This window comes from Pyxicephalus adspersus, chromosome 3, assembly GCF_032062135.1.
Source record: "Pyxicephalus adspersus chromosome 3, UCB_Pads_2.0, whole genome shotgun sequence".
Classification (NCBI taxonomy): Eukaryota; Metazoa; Chordata; class Amphibia; order Anura; family Pyxicephalidae; genus Pyxicephalus; species Pyxicephalus adspersus.
Window position 1 is genome coordinate 66,492,346 of NC_092860.1, and position 18,820 is coordinate 66,511,165.

Sequence of the window (18,820 nt, forward strand, 5' to 3'; positions counted from 1 at the left end):
TGTTTCAAACATTTTTTATATTCATGATATCTACTAGAACCCTATTCGGACATATTTCTGTAAGTTACAGGTCTACAATTTAAAAAAATTTCATGAAAACCTGTGACGCTTTTGGAACAAAAATCTAGAAATCAGTGTAACGCTCAGGTGGTTAAAGAAACTACAGTTTACAGTAAACTACATGTTTGTTTGTTTTTTTTTACCTTCTTTATGAAAATGCTAGTTACCTACCTGTTATGCTGTCCCTTTGGGTTTAATTTTTGAGAGATGAGCAGTATTAGACTTGATTTTCCTATCTGTACAGGTTTAATTTTAAGCCCCTATACTTAAATAGATAGTTGACAAAATAAAGCAATTCTCAGGATAAGGTATCTGCATCACAGACATAGCTGAAAAACGTGAATAATGGCTTAACTGACAACAATCAATACAAAGTTACTTAGGTTAGGTTGAAAAAAAAAAGACATAAGTACATCAAGTTCAACTACTAGGGAAATAAGCATATCGCAGATAAACACCCTATGGTCATAGCTAAAGCTATGTCTATTTTCACAGACCTTCCTGTGAGGAATCCCCTCCTTATCTGCATATTAAATTTACTTTCTTCCAGAAGCAAAGATTGCCCCCTTCTCCTTCTAATTACCTTAAAGTGAATAATTGAGAAGCTATTACACATACATATGGCAGACTGTGCACTGAACAGAAGCTATTATGCATATGACGGACTGTGCACTGAGTTTCACAAGCCAAAAGTGAGCAAACACCTATACACAAATACATGTGATTCTTTAACTTTTTATCCGTGACTTAAAAATTAGACATAGGGCTGTAATTAGATATGCAGATGGCCCTTTAGCACTATATCCCTTAGCCCTTGGATCAGGGGATTGCTTCCTTATTTTTTCAGCATTTTTTTAAATTCCTTTTACTTTAAGTGGAACTAAACCTAATTATTAAAAAATCATGAGCGGACTGGTTCTTTATCCAAAAGACAAGGCAAAGTCCCTTCTGCAATAAAACAAACATATCTGTAAAAATAAAATATTAATACAGCTGCCACATGAATATAAGCTTTAAAACTTGTTTTGCATTAAGATACTTTAACCCCCTATGTATATCTCTAAGCCTTCTATTGTGTAGACAGTAAATCATTTCTGATGTATAAAAGTTTCATGTAAGGTCTGTTAGAGAAAAACAGCTATGTTCAATTTCACTGCTGCTTGTTTTATTTACATACCACTATGGGTAACCAGGGCTGTGGAGTCAGAGTCAGGGCAATTTGGGGTATTTGGAGTTGGAAAAGCATGTACTGATTCCTATTAAATTAAATGCAAATTGGAAAAAAATTCTATTTCACAGATAAGTAATGATTAATTAGTTCACTGCTTTAATAACCCCATTGCGGAGTTGTCACTAGTATGAAGCTAATCTGAGCTACTCTGCAGCCTAACATGTATACATCTATGTAATCTGGATTTTGTTTGGTTTATGAAAAATACTTATTTGATAGGATTATGATATTTTTGCTTAGCGTTTAAATAATTTATTCAGGGTTGTACAGTAACGTTACATATTACATTTATATGGCCCCTGCACACTCTGAGTGTTGTGAGGAAGCAGAGGTGTTTATCACCCCATGCCTGCTTCAGACACCTGTCTGCACTCAATTTATTTTTATTTACCAACTATTTTACAACTACAGTTATATCTCGGTTAACAAATATAATTTGTTCTGGGATTGATAGCCAAAATCTTTGTCAGCCGAAATGTGATTTCCCATAGGTTTCTATAGAAAATCATTTAATTTGTTCTGGATGCTGCCCACAATTTAAATATAAGTTTTATAAAAATAGTAAAAAGAACCATTTAAAAGGTCATAAACTGAGATGAACAGCTTCCCAATTGGGAACACTTTCAACTGTGGTGTAAGTTACTGTATAAAATCCTCACTGTGAGTTAATCACAAAGCAAAAAAAAAAAAAAAAAAACATTATGGAGCCTAGACATTCATTAACTTCTGGAGCAAGCTATGCTTTGATATGCAAAAAAAAAAAAAAAAAACAACTACAGAGTTTGTCTTGGTCATTAAGGAGTTACAAAATGTTGAAGAAGAGCTCATCTCCCAAGGAACCTCAGCTGTGCTTAGCAAACGACTTCTACAAGTCATGCAAACTGCCCCCAGCCCCTGTCCTGCACAACAGCAGCAGAAAGTACCCCCCCCCCCTTCCTTTTTTTTAGCTGGTACCTGGTTAGCTGAGGTCTTACCGTATATACCAAGTTTAATTAACATTTATGCTGTTTTAGGTTTTTTTTTTGTTTATGTAGTTTAATTGATGGTTTTAAAGCTGCAAATTATGTACTTTATATTTTTGAACGTAAAGTTGTTCCTGATGCTTTTTTTGTATCTGCAAGTACTTTAAAGTTTTTAGTCCTTTGTTAAAAACAATAAATAAAACCGTGTTTTCATTTTTGTGTTTTTGGTTTATAATTTAGGCATAAACGTTATTGGTTTATATGCTGGCAATTACAAGCTGGGTAACAGGGTCAAGTGTCAGCTTCATGGCCAGGAATTCTTGTTCCCAAAAGCAGATGCTGTCTTCATATAGCTTTACAATGGCTGAGCTTTGGCAGTGATGAAACGCAAAGTATGTTGTGTTTCAATCAACATGGAACATTAGCATATTGAAATTATAGGAGTGGAAGGGTTCTTGTACCAACTCCACAGCCCTGTGGTTTACGAAAGATACACATAAGAATATATGATGAGATATGTCCTGTTTCACTGTCTGTATCTCTCTGTCATTTGCAACCCCTATTTAATGTCCAGCGCTGTGTAATATGTTGGAGATATATAAATATACTGTTTCTTATTATTAATAATAATAATTATAATAATAATATGACCAGTTCAGTAAGTCGATGATAATTTTTTTTTTTAATTTCCAAATGGAAAAATGGCATTTTAGGTTAATAGTGAGAAAGTGAGTAATAAAAGCTGCTTGGTAATGATATTCATATACAATTAAATACTGTCACATATCTAATTTGTAAGATTAGTGAAATTTGTCAACATATTTTTAAAAGGTCTAACAATAATATTTTGGATTAATTAGGTATGCTTTTGGTTGTTTTTCTTCACCAAAGCAGCCCACCCAGATTGTTGGCAGTCTTGTGTCCATCTTATATTTCAAATAAATTCAGCTTTAATGAAAAAATATTGCTGCAATATTCCGCTTTATTTACCTCCCCCCATTTTTTTTTCTCCCACTGGATATCCAAAATCTGATGCCCAGTTTTATCATTCAACCCACTTTCTGTGAATCTAGGTCGTTCTGGACCCACCCAAGACTGTTACTTTAACCTCCCTAGCGTTCTACTTCTCTGTATTTCCATACAAAAAGTGTTACATTTTTTTTTTGCATGGAAATTTATTTTACAGTGTAGGCTATAATTCTTGGGCATAATTCACCGAAGTATGTCCAATATTTATTACATTTAAATGAAAATAAAGAAAATAGTGAAACGTAATATACCGTATTTTTTGCCGTATAAGACGCACTTTTTCTTCCCCAAAACTGGGGGGGAAAAGTTGGTGTGTCCTATACGACAAATGTGTTATAAAATAATTAAAATAAGATACTCACCCGATACCCGATCCTGCGTGTGTCTCTTCTCCTTGCTGGCTGCAGCGTGTGTCTCCTCTCCTCTCTGGCAGCAGCGTGTGTCTCCTCCTGGCTGCAGTGCAGAGCGAAAGAAGCTGGCACAGCGCCCCCTGCTGTTCCCTGTCCTAACTGCTGTACAGTGGAAAAAAATCACAGAGTGATCAGAAGGGGAATTTGAATGACACAGAGAGATCAGAAAGGGAATTTGAAAGGCACAGAGTGATCAGAAAGGGAATTTTAAATGACACAGAGTGATCAGAAAGGGAATTTGAAAGGCACAGAGTGATCAGAAAGGGAATTTGAATGGCACATGAGTGATCAGAAGGGGAATACAAGTATGAATGGCACATGAGTGATCAGAAGGGGAATAATCTTTCAGAATCTTTTTTTTTCTAGATTTTCCTCCTTTAAAATTCGTCTCCTCCTTTAAAATATATAGACTGCGTCTTATATTCCGGAGCGTCTTATACGGCGAAAAATACGGTAACTGTACAGTAGGATGTAGCATATATAATATATAGTAGATTTCTTTGTATTGGACTTAATACAGCTATTTTGTATTGAATCCAATACAAAATTATTTTGATTTCCCGCCGCTCCTCCCGCCCACACCATCATCAGGAGAACGTCTCTGCAGTTTGAGGCTGAAGATCAAAGAGGAAGGATGTGTCCCCAGGACCTGCGGGGACCAGCAGGATTCCGGGGGATGCCGACGGATCTCTTCTGTGTAAACCAGGGCTGTGGATTCGGTAGATAAATCCTTCAACTCCAACTCCTCAGTTTCTGGTATCCCGGACTCTGACTCTCTGATTCCGACTTCTCTGTATTTACAGGGTTTCTCATTTTATCTTCACACTTTTGAATTCAAACTTCACAAAAAAATTTTGACCCTCTAATTTTTCATAAATCAATACATTTATTATAAAATTAAATATAACAAAATATTTTTACCAAAAAAGTTTTTCACAAGAAACATTAATAAAAATATATGAAAATAAATTGATAAATTGTCAATTATTATGTTTTTTACTTTATATAATTTTTAAATTAAATATCTTTATTTTGGGGATTTATACTATATATAGGATTTTATTAGGATTTATAAGATAATATTATTCTTTTTTTTATCTTCGAAGTTATTAGTTTTATATTTAGTATTGCACTTACCCTTATGGCCAGAGAAATAAGTAATGCAGAACATCAAAGAGTGGTAGACAGTTACCTGAATGGAAGTGATGCCTCCCAGGTAGCAATGATTTTGGGTTGTATTCGTACAACCATTACCAAAATTATTATTGAATCTATGAATCCTCTGTTACAGTGGAAAAATTACCAAGAGGAGGTCTGAGAAATTAAAAGTTGGACGAAGCCCATGAGGAGGAGTTATGCATGTCAATTTGCAATTTGGAATTAATGTATCTATTTCTGTTTCAATATCTTTATTAATTTTCATTTCATTTAATTTTACACAAGCATATCAAACAAACAAAATAAATGTCTCTAGCCATCCCAAAAATTCTATAAATCTACTTCAAATCAATATTAACAGCATTTTAATACAAGTTCAAACTCCTTCCATTATATCCATCTTTCTTAACCTACTAACTCCATGGGCTATGCTAGTTCTCTTTCAACTAATGCTTAGTAGAAGTTCAATCTCCCTAAATGGTTTAATCTTTACCTCCTCTCTCTTAACCCCTCATAACTTCCCCTTTTATTTTATCTTATTTTAATTAGTGTTCAACAATTTATCATCAATCAATCATATAATCCTCCTAATACTGACAATAACAGAAGAGGAAAGGAATTACTTCCCTTCTCCCCAAACATTGTGTATAACTGACTTTCATCATGCCTATCTTTTTATCTTTGTGAAAGAAGGAAAAAAAATTTCCCCCTGTAACAAGTTGATATATCCAAAAATATATTATTTCTTTGTGACTATAAGGAGGGGGAGATAATCCTCGCCACTTCATCTTTTAATAGCAACTCTACATAACAATCTAGTTAATTCTCTATCATCCCCTTAACTCTGTGAAATTAGAGTTCAGTTTAATTATTTATAACTACCGTCTATCCAGCTAAACATTTATATATATATATATGTCTTAAACAAAACCTTTTACTACATATAACAAAAACAATACTAAAACAAGGACACAAAAGGAATTGGGGAATGGTAGGCAAACTCTATAATCAATAACATTGCTGATGGTATAATTATATGGTCAACAATGACCGATCCCACCCAATAGGCATATAGTATTCGATCCATGGTGACCATATTTTTTTAAATTTAGTTACCGAGGCCATTAACAAAGCCCTCATCTTCTCATTCACGAAAAACCAAGACAATTTGTTCTTAACTTGCTGTATATTAGGGACTGTAGACCTCCAGTCCTTGGCCAGAACCATTTTGGCCACTGTAAACAAATATGGTAATAATTTAAAATGGTTCATAGTACAAATAGATGGTTTCAGGCTCAAGAGTGCTTCAGATGGATGTTTAGGAAAAGAACAACCTACTAGTGTATGCAATTTGATATACTCCCATCCAAAACTTCCTAATTTTGGGGCATTCCCACCAAATATTGTGAAAAGTTCCTGGGCTGTTACAGCCCCTAAAACAATTATCTGTACAATTTGACTGAAATTTAACAAGCCTGGATGGTACCATATACCATCTCATCATAGTTTATAATTGATTTCCACAGCTGAAGCAATAATACTAAAATGAGCTATTGAATGCCATATCTGACCCCAATCCTCTTGTTGAAATGTTTCACCCAAGTCCCCCTCCCATATAGATATATATGATGAGGTATTCATGTTAATCTAAACTAAGTTAATATACAAAGCTGATAATACTCCTTTAGAATTTGGGTCCTTTACACACAGTTTTTCAAACCATGTCATAATATAAGTACCCGTGATTGATCCCAATCTAGATTGAACAAGATGCCTAATTTGTAGGTACCTAAATAATTCCGCCGGGGGGGCTTCATACTTCTCACAAAATTCATTAAATGAAATTATCCCAGACTGATTTAAAAAATGATGAATTCTGTAAAGGCCCTTCTCCATCCACCAAGCAAAATGCCTCTATGCCAGGGGGGAACATCGGATTCCCAGTAATTGGGGCTACCGGGGTATGGGGGGACATAAGGCCCCCTGACTGCTTGATAGTGTCCCAAATTTTCATAGTATGCTTCAATATAGGGTTAGATAGACCAGGCCTCTGTGTACCTGAGACCCAGAGTAGAGCTTCTGCCGTGTATGATTCCTATTATAATACATTAAAAAAGGAGCTACCTGACCTTATAATACAAGCTCAAATTTGGTACTGATAAGCCTCCCACACTCTTAGTTCGAAATAAAGTATGTCTAGGGACTCGTGTAATGTACCGTATTTTTTGCCGTATAAGACGCACTTTTTCTTCCCCAAAACTGGGGGGGGAAAAGTTAGTGCGTCCTATACGACAAATGTGTTATAAAATAATTAAAATAATATACTCACCCGATACCCGATCCTGCGTGTGCCTCTGGCTGCAGGAGCGTCTGTCTCCTCTTCTCTCTTGCTGTAGCTTTTGTTTTCTTCTGTCTGTAAAGCAGAGCGAAAGAAACAGGCACAGCGCCACCTGCTGTTCCCTGTCCTAACTGCCGTACAGTGGAAAAAAGCACAGAGTGATCAGAAGGGGAACTTAAATGACAGACTGATCAGAAAGGGAGTTTGAATGACACAGAGTGATCAGAAAGAGAATTTGAAAGGCACAGAGTGATCAGAAAGGGAATTTGAATGGCACATGAGTGATCAGAAGGGGAATACCGGTATGAATGGCACATGAGTGATCAGAAGGGGAATAATCTTTCAGAATCTTTTTTTCTAGATTTTCCTCCTTTAAAATTAGGTGCGTCTTATATTCCGGAGCGTCTTATACGGCGAAAAATACAGTATCTATTTCAACAATAGATAGATGCATTGATAAATTCCAATAGACATTAAAAATAACTTCTTTAATTCCTGCAAGGCACAATGATTCCTACTCTCTTTAAGAAAGGCTTAGCTATGCTAACAAAACCTTGATCTCATTGCTAAGGAAGATGGAAAAAAAACATCTACTTTCTTGATGAAGTGGGTTTTAACATCTCAATGAGAACCAAAAGGGGAAGATCTCCTATTGGGCACAGGGCGGTGCATGTTGTGGCTGGAGTGCATTCAAGAAATTATTCAATTTGTTGTCTGAGGAATAAAAATGACTCCACTTGAAAAAAAGACTCCACTTTAAGTCACAAGCATTTAACCAAGAAGCATTCCTCAATTTTATTGATGAGGTTTTGAATGTTTTTAGTAAAAAGAGTGTTCAGCATGCCATCCTAATTATGGATGTCCCCTTTCATAAAACCAGCCAGGTAAAGAGCTTGGTTGAAAGTAAGTAACACCAACTTTTATTTTTACCACCATACTCTCCATTTCTTAATCCTGTTGAGAACATGTTTTCTAAATGGAAAGAATTTGTAGGAAGAAATAGGCTAATAAGTTCAGGTGCTTTGTTAGAAAGCATCAATAGTGTATTTTTGACAATAGGCTAGCAGGATTGCTGAAATTATTATACAAAAATGTTTAGCTTTTTGCTTAAATACCTAAGAGGAGAAAACATTAATGATTAATAAATCATTTAATTAATAATTACATATTTTTATTTATTGTTTCTTGAGAAAAACTGGTAAATTGTGTTATATTTTATTTTATAATAAATGTATTGATTTATGAATAATTAGGGGTTCTAAAAGTGTGAAATTTGAATGCAAAAGTGTGAAGATAAAAATAGAAACCCTGTAAAATGCTAATGTATTTTCCACGTTGATGGAAGGAAGGCAACATACATGCCATTTAACAACAAAACTACTGGCTAGAAAGCTGACCCTCTACTGTATTGGCCAGTTTAAACAAAATACAAAAAAAATGAAAACAATAAGGTTTTATTTATTGTTTTTATCAAGTGGCTATAAAGTAGTAGCATAGCATGCATAAAAATCAGGAACCGGAACTTTACCAGTTTAAAAATATGAACCACATTCTTTGGTAGTTTTAAAACAAAAACAAAGCTTGCCTATGTGAACAAAAACAAAAAAGTAGAATAGCTGTGAATGCAATCCAAAATTAACTCAATGTAGCGTTGTTCTAGGAAACAGAATTGCTTCTGCCAGATCCTCTTTCATAGAGGCTCCTTAATCTGACTTGATTATTTTTAGAGCTGAGAAAAGTCTTTTAACACTGACTTGGGTGGATGGCATTGCTGTTACGGTTCCAGCCACATCACTAGTAATTTCAGGATAAACAAGGATGGCTTCTTCTACAGTCAGTTTCGATTTCACTTTCTCCAATACTTACAGAACTGTCTTCCTTTAATATCTGTTTGTCACTTTCTTCATCTACTTAATTCATTTTCTCGATTGTGCTCAACATATTAGAAGCATTATCTGTCGCAATACATAGAATCTGTTCCTTTTTAATTTCAAAATGTTCTAGAACATCCTCCACTAACTTCTGAAGATAGTCACTGGTGTGATGTGCCTGGGAGTCCTTTACCTTGGGAGGTTTGCATTATTGTTTTATTATTTTCATCAACAAATCTATTAATTTAAATCTAAAATTAATTAATCTATTAATAACAAAATATATGACTGTGACGTGTGCATGCATCTATTTTTTGGAAGACACAATGTCCCTTCAGATCTTTTTGTACTTCTTCCTTCTTACATTTGGTCACTTTAATTATAGGTTTACTTATGCTTTCTCTTTCCAGAGAAACACCAAGTTTTTTAGCCATTTCTCAATTTATGCCTAAAAGGCTGGCAGTGAAAATGGATAGTGGTATACCATTCTTTACTACCATTTTAATAATGTGGTTTTTGTTGTCATTTTTTCTGGTCATTGTTATGGTAAATTTGTCATATATAAAGAATCTTCTTAGTTGTGTTCGGTCTCCAGTAGATTTCTGAACATTTTTTATCCCAGAAGTAGATGGAATATTTTCATTGATATCTTTCTCATTCACAATTTCTAACACTTAGGATGAAAAGGCTGCAAGTGTATTTTCAAATTTGATGCTCTTGTAGACCTAGTTTTTGTTAGACCCACTGAAACTGCAAATTTTTTCATCATATTGTTTTTCACCATCATCTTCAAGTATACATTGGCAAATTTCCCATCACTTAATAATGTAAAGTTCACATAAACAGCAGACTTTGTCGTGTTTGTTGACAGACTTTTTGCCATTGTGAATAGGGTGCCGCTTTCACTAAAATATAAAATATGGTAACTAACTACCATATTCTTTGATTTAAATACAAACATACACATAGTCCTGCACTATTGCAAACATACATACAACACGGCACTATACACACATATAAGCTATAGCCCTGCACTAAACTTTGACATAATTTATCCTATACAGAAAAACATGCACAAACATATATACTATACACACAACACAGAGCCCTACATTTTACTCAGAAACATACACACAATATGCACTATACACAAACATTCATACATTCCTGCACCATAACCAGAAACATACACATAGCCTTGCAGTTTTATCCAGAAACATGCACACAGCCTTCCATCATATTACAGACAAGCATCCATGCAGTTTTAAAATAAGCATTAACACTTACAGTTGAATCCAAAAAGCTGTTCCTACAAGTTCTTCTAAGCTCTTTTACCAGACAGAGGAAGTTGGGCAGATGCTGCTGCCTTCATCTTTGTTTTCTGATCCTCTGCTGAAGACAGGGCAGTGGGAGGCTCCAGGGCCAGGGGGGGCACTTAACTAATTTTCTAGTATTAGGTGGTGTGCAAAATGATGTTAAAGTTCAGCCCTGGATTGCAGCATATATGGAGAGTGCAGACAGGACACTTGAACACACACATCAGATAATAGTACTCACCTACACCTATATCTTTACACTTGTTACACAAGTGAACTTGTTAAACACATTATATTTAAAATAAAATGAAAACACTTTTTGTAATGTACATAATCCAGATTACAATAATGTGAATGTCAGGTTGTATAATAGCTCAATACAGGTTGTCAGGTTGTATAATAGCTGAACTTCACACTAGTAGAAATACAACTATGCACTGGGCTCTATTCTTACATCAGAGAAATACTTAATTATGACTATTGTTTGTAAAATAGGACATTTGAACTTTTTTTTAAATTATAATTTGAATTTATCAGGAGTCGGAGTTGGCACTTTTTTATCGACTCTGACTCCAGGTACCCAAAATTGTCTCCGACTCCAACTCTGACTCCACAGCCCTGGTGTAAACTGATGCTGGCTGGTGATTTCATTAGTAAAAAAAAACTCCCAAAAACAGCACAATACGAGCAGATATCAAGGCAAGTACACCATAACCTGAAATTAACAGAATTTTTTTCTTGTGAGCATTTTTCATTACTTCCCACCAGTTTGTAACATTGACACGCAAAACAACTTCAGTTAAAACTTTTTTTAAGGAAATATTTAGTTAATTTGCTAGTATATTTTGGTTTATTATTATTATTTTTATGTTTAAACATAATTTCAGTTATAACATTTAGGCAGATAGCCTCACATTCTTATCAAGCACATTTGAATATGATGCATAATTTATAGTCAGCAGAATGACTGCAAGGTGCCCTGGGAAAGAAGTAGACTGATATTGACAGAACAAAGAAGCAGTTATTGCTCAAAAGCTAAAAAGCTGATCTTTTGGTATCAGTCACACACAGTGAAACAAGCATAGAGATAACTGTGTCACAATTAGCTGAAAACCTGAACAGTATACTCATTCTGGGTCAGTTATTCAGAAGGTTTTAGGCAGAGGCTCAAACACTAACCAGGCGAGCACTAGCAGTTTACGTAATCTCTCAGAAAATAATATTTTAGGCAGATATCACAAGATGTTTGATGTTACCTGTATTTGCCAAAAATCCTGCTTTGTGCAATCCGCTTTTACTTTATTTTTTTATTAAATGGCAATAAATAAACAATCTGCTTTTGCTATTCTGTTCAAAAGGATTACTCCTACTGAACATGAAGGCAGTTTCTTTGGATATGGGTTGCCAGGTATGCATGGCTGAAATTGGGGTTAGAGTAGATCACAGAAAAAGATTGTCTGACCAGAAAATGTAATACCTGGCTTTTTAGATTTATTTTAGATTAGAATCCTATACAGTGGAGTGCTGGTGACTTAGTCATGTTTTATGCCTTACAATTAGAACAGAAGACTGTTAGAGTGCTGACTGTAACTTTAAAATGCTGCACAGACTTTCAGTTCCGAGTTACCACGAGAGTGTAGCGGTTCATCAAGGCTGCCACTCACTCGTAGGAATTTTTTTCTTTATTCGCCGGTCGACACCCCGCACCAACTATCCCATCTAGAGAGCGACTCCACGTCAGCCAATGGATAAAAAAATTTAGAGCCAAGCTGTCAGCAGGAAATCAAAAGTACGGGGACTCTGGGAAACAAAAGTACGGGGACTCCGAGAGTTATGATGGCGGACGGCTAATTGTCGCAACACTCCTCTGCATCTGAAGATATCAAAGGTGATTAATGTCATCTCCCCCTGGACCACATTGAGATAGCAGAGGCAGTGGCTGTGCTCCTCAAGCTCACTATACAAGAGGCAATAGACACTGCAATTGGCAAGGGAATAAAATTTTGAGGCAAGAGACTACTGCTGAAACAAGAATCTCTACTAATGAAGACGACTTACGTCAAACCAGAACCCAAACAGCGTCTATTGAATCTCAGATGCATGCTTTAACTGATAAAGTAGACGATCTGGAAAACAGATCTTGCAGAATAATCTATGGATTATAGGACTCCCCAAATCTATTAAACCTAGCATGCTGCCTCAGATTTGTGCCACTACTATACCAGAGCTATTGGGCCTGGACAATGCATGCAAGGTAAAATTTGTATATCGACTGGGTCCCCCAAACAAAGACCAAAGAACACCACGTCCTATTATTGCAAAATACCTGGCCTGTGCAGATAGATCCAAACTCCTTACGGCATTCTGTACTCAAAGCAATCTTTCTATTGAAGGTGCACCCCTCCTAGTTTTTGTCGACTACTCTGCAGAGGTAGTGCAAATACAAGCTCTTCCAACAAGAATTGTTAATCGCTATCTAAGCATAAAATCCGGTTTACACGGGCTTACCCAGCCACTTTCCACCTATGAGATTTTCAAGGAGACAACCATTCTTTTACCACTGCGGAGGATGCTAAGGAGTTCCCTAAAGGTTGCTCAAAAAACCTAGAAATTAGTGAAACAGGATCCCTAACCATCATCACGCCCCTGACTATCACCATCAAGGGAAAACATTACTCTGGAAAGCCTATCTTCTTCTCAACCTCCAAAGTCATATGGCAATGCAGTGATTAAAAAATCTACCAAAAAATTATAGATAGCCAAGCAAAAGTCAGCTAGCTTAGTCCTCTTGCAAGGATACCTCGTGGTGCCAACCACCAATGGTGCCAGATGTCCACTAGCCACTGTTACTACTTTACAAGCAATTTCATCTACCTCCGAGTATGAGCCTGCCCCTAAATGGAATACAGTTTTTCACACCCATTGCGAAGAAAGTAAAGTCCCAAGTATTTATTGTTCACTTGCCAACTTCCTATTTTTTTGTCCCCTCCCTATGCCAAGTGTTTCACTTAACCTGACTGCCCTTTCCCAGAACACATAGAACTTTTTGTTTTCCTACAACCCTTTATATTCATCAGACAGCTGAGCAGGACTATACCCTCCACAAGCTATTTCCTCCTCATCATCCAGCATATCACTTGCCTGACCACCAACAACTACAATATGAAGATACAGGACATTACCCATCCAGGTTCCATTTTATATAAATGTGTATTATGTCTTGTTCATTGGGTTATGATGTTTCTCATAGGTAAGTTACATTCACATCGCTATTCTACATGTCTTGAACCCATATATTCTTATTATTATTATACAATAGTTAGAAAGCACCAACAAATTATGCAGTGCTTTACAATGTCCAAAGTCATGTCACTAACTGTGCTTTAAAGGGGCTCACAATCTCATGTCCCTACCAAAGTCATATATCTTTAATACAGTGTAAGGTCAATTTTGGTGGGAAAACAATTACCCTAACTGGATGTTTTTTTTCTTTGGAATACATTGTACACTTTAACACAATGGACATACGAATAGTCACGTAGAATGTCAAGGGACTGAGATCCTCTAATAAAGGTATGGCGATTTTGAGGCACCTCCAGAAACTCAAAACAGAAGTAGCATTGCTGCAAGAAACCCACTGTCAGGAAATGAACCCAGGGATGCTTCGGTGTCTGGCTGCAACTCTGTCTACTGCGCCACTTAAGGGTTTGCCTTTTGCACTGTTGGATTCCTTGGACAAAGATACCTTGATACTTAGTATCTTGCTGAACCTTAAACTCCTGGCCCCTCCTATGAACTCCAGAGCACCTTATTTTTTCCTAAATTCAGCAATCTCAGAACCAAAAATACAATCCACCATTAAACAACTAATGATAAATCATTAGAGCCAGACGGCTATACGGCCAAATTTTACAAGATCATGGAAGAGATATTCATAGTTTCTACTCTTTCATGTGGGAAAAAGGTTCGAGTTGGCTTGAAGGGCCTCGATCGATCGCTGCTCTTGGCCATGTACAACTCACCACACACCAGGTTTTCTGTCCCCTATCATACAACTGGAGAGGGTCACCAGACAAGGCTGTCCCCGCTATTTAATCTAGCAGCGGAGGCTCGTTTGTTTTTTTTAATGTTCTGCAGGGCTAAACGGCCTTAAGATCCATAACAAAGAAACCAGATCAGCATTTTTTGCTGGAGACATTATTTTATTCAACTCAGACCCCACCAAGGATATATCATTTATCCAACGCATCTTTACTTATTATGAACAATGTTCAGGGCTGAGCAATAAATGTGGATAAAAGTGAGATTTTTCCCTGACCTCTCATAGACAAACAGTTTGGGATAAACACTCCCCATTTCTAACTGCCTGAGAATACATCTCCTATCTGGGCATTAAGATAGGCAAACTACCTTCCTCAGTATATGGTTTAAATTAACCACCCGATAGCAAAAATCCAAAGGGATGGAGTTATGGCAGAATTTACCAATCTCACTATCTGGGAGAATACAGCTACTTAAAATGATGTCATTTTCCAAACTCCTCTACCCTCTATAAACAATGCCATTGCTACTGCTTGCCAAGACGCATTACACCTTAATACATTTTTCTTGCTGTTTTTATACATAAATTTACATAAATTTTATAATTTATATGGCAAGGCAATCACCCCCGGGGGGGGGGGGGAGTCAATTTACCAAATTTAAGAGGGTATTACCTGGCATGTGTCACAAGGCACATCTTTTTTTGGATCAAGGGAACCTCTCATTCATTGGGCTATGCTCTAGAAAAAGCAATGGCATATCCATGGGACCTCAGGGCCTTATTACACTGCAAGTTTCGCTCCCACTTAAAACATAATATAATTTTAATCACCACAAAGTTCATTCACAGAGACCAAACTAGGCATGTCTGGGACTCATGGTTCACCAGGACAGGTAAATAAGGTTTCCAGGCTTTCCTGAGGCCTAGGAGACTGGTTCTTGGTCTCAAAATGCTCACCATAATGATCCACCTACAAATCAGCCAACTACTACTTTATACAAAATAGTACATTTGAAAAATAAAGATTATTATTAAATGGGTTTCAGAACACAGCTCAGAAATCAATCAGAGGACACTTCACTAGCCTTATCTGAGTTTTATGACATATGGAGACACAAAACTCCAACTTTTACAATGGGTGTTGTAAACTAGGGGATCTGAAGGATGCTGGTTGTCAGATCAAGAAATATCTGATAAGGGGTAATTTATGACCCTGGTCTGTAAAGCTACGTACACACGTCAGATTTTTATCGCCCGATAATCGGCATCGGCCAATTATCAGGCGAAAATCTGCCGTGTGTACAGTCGGTGTCGTCCATCGTCCGGACGACCGACCTGCCGGATCCACGGACGATGGAAGACAGCCGATCCTAATGCAAGGGAAGGGGAGAGCGCGCAGCAGGGTGCCGCTCCGTCGCTCTCCCCCTCCCCTCTCCATAGAGCATGAACGGTGCTGTATGTACAGCACCGTTCATGCATCGTGCACTCCCTTGTCGTTGGAAAGGATCGTGAAAGATGTTGCCCATGTTGCCATGGGTATCATATGTGGGGAAAACTCTTTATGTAATTATTACTTTCCTATGACTTTAGTCACCACCTCATGTACCTCCCTGATTAACTATTGCACTGGTCAACAAACATTTTCTAGTCAAACAGATTAAAAACATTTTAGGTTATGTTTGATGCACAGATTCTAAATACGGTATTGGTTTTGCTAGATTGGCTCTGGTTTTTGAAATAATGACCTCAATATTAACCTCATAGAAAACAAATGAAACATCAAAAGTAAACTAGATATGCCTACGTATACATCGTTTAGTTTTTTAAATACTTACCTATGTCAATATATTCTATATTCAATATATTTACAGAACTAATCACAAAGAAGTCATTGAAAAACTTCCTTTTATGCTGATGATCAGGACAATGACGTTGAAGGCTACAGCAGTAGTCTGCCATCACCTCTCCCCTTGTTCCTCACTGAAATCGCCAAGGTGTTCTGGAAATTTTTGCAAATGGCTATGGAGATAGTGTACATTTATGCTCATAGCAGCACCCAAATTTTTGTAGAGCGAGTTTTGTACCAGTTCTTCATAATTTTGTACTTCATGGTTACCCAAGAAGTTCTTGACAACCATGACATAGCTGTGCCAGGCAGAAACTTCAGTATCAGTCGTGTAACTTTAATAATTGATCAGTTTCCGAATCTGGGGTCCATTAAATTGCTTTTACTTTTTCAGTATTCAATCCAGGGAAGAATCTACAAATGTATTTGAAGCAATCACCAACAAATTGCTTCATTAATCCCAACTTTATGTGTAGTGGAGGCAGAATGTTTTTTTCTTTGTCAACCATTGGCTCGTTAATGATGTTTACTGCACCTTTTTCATGTTTTCCCTTGGACGCCATGTCACTTTTTTTCCAGTGATCCTGCTTTGCTCTACTATCCCACAAGCAGATGAAACATGGGTACTATGTGTGTCCACTTTGCTGTCCAAGTAGGAAGTTCACCATTTTTAAATCAACACATTTAGACCATTGGTGTTCATGATAGCAAAGCTTTTGTAAGACCATTTTGATATTTTCAAATTCTTCTTTAAGTTTTGTTGAGTGGCCAATTAGAATTGATCCGTAGCAGTTGCCATTATGCAGTAAAACAGATTTCACACTTCCAGTGGAAAGGTCTATGAAAAGCCGACAATCTTCTGCTTGGTATTCTGGTACTCCCATATTGGCTAGTAGTCCAGGGATGTTACAATAATACACAAAGTCCCCATCTTCACTGAAATTTGGAAGGAGTGTCACCTCCCTTGTCCTATAAACTGTTATTTTAACTTTCGGTCTCAGACAGTTCTTTTCTTTTGGCCTGAATGCTAAAAGTTCAGATGCTTGTTTTGACAGACTTAGGTCACATATAAATCATTGAGCTCTTCTTGGGAGAACTGCTGGTTTGATGAAACATTTCCTTCATATTCCCTTCCACTGCTAACTCCTGGATTACACTCCAAACCCTGTATATTCTCAATGTCGGATACAGGAATATCAGGGAGTGTACTGAACACTGGTATAGGAACATCAGCACCATGCGGCACAGGTCGTCTTGCTGATTCCAAATCAGGGTACTCCCATTTGTTTTTCTTGTAAGGATTAAAAACTTTTACATTCACAGCACAAAAATACCAATCATTATGATGATTTTTGGGCTCTAGCCATACCATAGGTACACCAAATTTCAAACTTTTCAGTTTTTCATTTTTCCACTGATGTAGACACTCTACACAAGTTTTGCATACTATATGGGGAGCCCAATACTTATCTTAGTCCCCCAGTTTAATACCAAATTATACAAGATATGCTTGTTTCACAAATTCTGTAATGTTTCTTCTATGTTTTTGCTGAGAATATTCACCACAAATGTAGCAAAACACATTAGGGTCATTTAAACAAGTTCTTGAAGAACTCATATTTCTGCAAAAAAAGAAAATGTGTGAATAAAAAGAAGGCAAATTTAATATGTAATATGCTGTGTTAACATTTGTTGTTGGTAAAATCTTCTATTCCAATTCCTGTACCACAGGAACTAGAGCAAATTCAATGAAACTGATGTCATTTCTAGATTCAGCAGACCTAAATTACACTAAATATATTAAAAAATCTTAGGCAAGTGAAAACATTTTTTTTGGTGAGCTGTGGTATATACTGTATATATATATATATATATATATATATATATGAAACACATCAAGGTGATTACAACTATTGTATGAAAAAGTCAGTGCTATTTTGAATTGAAGCACTATTATTCTTATAATAATGTGTCAATAGACTCTTGTTAGGTTTTAAATAGTTGATAAACAAATGTGTATGACACATTATTAGCAATTAAAATATTTCCTTTGTATGTTTTCTGCTTATTGTTGGATTTTCAGCTTGCTGTCCTTAAGTGCCATCAGCACTTAAAGGACAGCATACAGTATACTGTTTGTAGGATTATTTTATACGACTTAAAAAAAAGGATTTTATCTAGTTTTAATCAAGTTTGCCATAAAGAGCTGCAACTTTTTCTATCCTTTCCTTGTCTGTTTACATTTCTTGAATATCAAACAAACATTGATGGAGCAAAATCCTAATATATGTTCCGACCCTCCATTGTCTGCTACTTTGCTGAAAGTGTTGGCTCTGGAAGTATTGCACCTCCTAGTATTGCGCTTCTCAAGGAACTTCAGCAGTTTTGTGTTCTACAGCAAAGGATAAGAGAAAAGGCTTTAAAAGAATATGAGATAAGAAAAAACAAACAAAAAAAACAAGGCCATGATCTCTAAATGGGTCATTCCTAAAATAAGATTGGTGCTAGGAGACACCTTAGCACATACACACTTTGTCCTCTTTGTTTTGAGAACCAC